The following is a 2,361-nucleotide window of genomic DNA, read 5'->3' on the forward strand; positions in this document are numbered from 1 at the left end:
GCACTTCCGCTGTACTCCGCAAAAAAACATACACAGTCAAAGTGGACCAGCGGGCCATCGAGCAGGTGCCTCGGTGGCATCGGTGGGATTTGGTTGATTTGGTTTCTAAGCCAACAGAGCCTATCTAGTCTTGCTAAATTTTGATTATTGTGGGGCCATAATGCCCGGGGGGAACGTTTGTGCGATCCGAGGCTGCTCAAACTCCTACAAGAAGCAGGGGATCAGTCTTCACAGACTCCCCACTGACAGGTGAGTCAAGTGTTGCACGTTTCTGTTTTCCAGCCAGGCCCAAATCCACAGAAACCCCTACGGCGATTCCGCGGATAAAGCGGCCAAAATGTTTTGGAAAGTCAAATCATAGGATCCCATAAGTTTCCACGAGAGTTTTGCTCGTTCCGTCCATAGGGTCGCCATGAGGTCCATGTGGGCTTTGGCCTGGGAGGGAAGGCCACTGATTATTCTTCCTGACTGCACAAAAATTGCATAGCTTACTCTCATGCTCATGGTTGATTGGTTGCAACCAAGGCAAGCCATTCAAAAGAATATAAAACTTGGAAGAGCTGAGAGCTGATAGATAAAATTAAATACAAGCACATGAGGCCTTTGCATTGAAATGGCTGATATGCTGTCATGAACTGCACTTACTGATAGACCAGTGCTGATTTGTTTTGTACTAAATACATACATTATGAATAACGAACATGAATTAATTGTAATCTCATTCATCAGCATTGAGAATCTGAGAAAGACTTGAATAGACTGCTTATCGATTACAATGTGATGGGCTTTCAGATGTTAAACAAATTAAGGGGAGGGTATGCTGAACATAGTGTCTTTATGATAGGCAGGTAGGGTATTCAGGGAGAAGGGGGGGGGGGTCTTTTTCAGAATGATTTAAAACTAAGAAAGAACAATGTCTGAAGTCTGTATCTTAAACCGTTCAAAAGTTATAAACCAACGATTCTCTTCGCAGGGCTCTATTACAAATGTTTCATGCGCAACAATTGTGTTCTGACAAATTTGGGTGTAAGACATTCTTAATCAGAAAGGGAAGAGTTATAGTTCTGACAGAACACATTTTCAAATGTGTTTTTTATTGTATCATTTGATAAAGAAATGCTTTTATAACATTTAAAATGAATAAAATTTTGTTCTGTCAGAACTGTTGCGGGCAACACAAACATCAAATTTCTTATTTTGTCTGGCACGGAGCTCCAAACCCAATGCGCAGGGAATTTTTAGAGCGTTTAGGAAAAAGATCCATAGGAAAAAGATCCAAAGAGTGTTTGTATGTTAGTACCAACAATATTAATATGATGATTTCTAATGTGTAAGTGGATGAGAAATTGTTCCCCTGACCAATGAATGTAAGAAGCTTTCAAAAATGTGCATGAGTTGCAAGTATGAATAAATTGCTGTATTAAATGCCTGAAGGGTCACTAGTATCTAAAATGTTGGAAGCTTCTTACATACATATCTGGGTCAGAGAAACAGTTCTCTCTCAGTCCTCTTACACTTGACTTTTTTTTTCATATGAATGGCATAATAACTATCATCAAAACACTCTACTTTGACCTTTTTCTTGGACGCTCCAAAAATTACCCATGCATGAGGTTTCCAGTTACGTGCCAGACAAAATAAGAAATTTAATACTGGTGTTTTTGATGCAATTTTTGATAGAGCAGAAATCGTAGTTTCTTGCCCCTCAATTTTAAAAGAAATGAGAACTAAATTTGCTTCATTTCGAATAATTAGAAAATGAAAATTTTTGGAACTTTTGGACGGTTTGAGATACAGTCTGGACATAATGTTTTTCTTGCTTTCGAGTCATTCTGAAAAATGCTTTTACCCCTCCTTCCCCATCGTCAAACCCCACATCGGCCTATCACAGAGACACCATTTATACTGCACTTCTCCTTGAATCTGAAACTGACTCTGTTTGCCTCAACAGCACCCAGCTGGAAAGATGGACGCCTTATTTGAAGGAGTACGTGCAGCACAAGGCAGACAAGAGTTCTGTAAGGGTGTGCAACAACCACTTTGCACCTAGTGCATACAACAACAAGGGCAGGAGCAAGACACTCAGATGGGATGCAGTGCCAAGCCTCTGCATGCCATGTAAGTACCACAAAACCCTAAAATCAGATTTCCCCATTTCCCATTCCCATTCCCCATTTTCAGTTTGAAGAGTTCTGGCTTATGGGACATTTCCACTTTCACAACTTGAGTGCAACTTTTCTCCGAAACTATTTGGCTAAGAAACCTGGGTGAGGGCTCATATTAAAGAGAAATAAACAGGCAATGGGATACTGGAATCCTTTTTTCATTTTTATTGAATTATAATGTATTGAGAACAGTTTG

This window comes from Frankliniella occidentalis, unplaced genomic scaffold, assembly GCF_000697945.3.
Source record: "Frankliniella occidentalis isolate FOCC.00 unplaced genomic scaffold, Focc_3.1 Scaffold226, whole genome shotgun sequence".
NCBI classification, from domain to species: domain Eukaryota; kingdom Metazoa; phylum Arthropoda; class Insecta; order Thysanoptera; family Thripidae; genus Frankliniella; species Frankliniella occidentalis.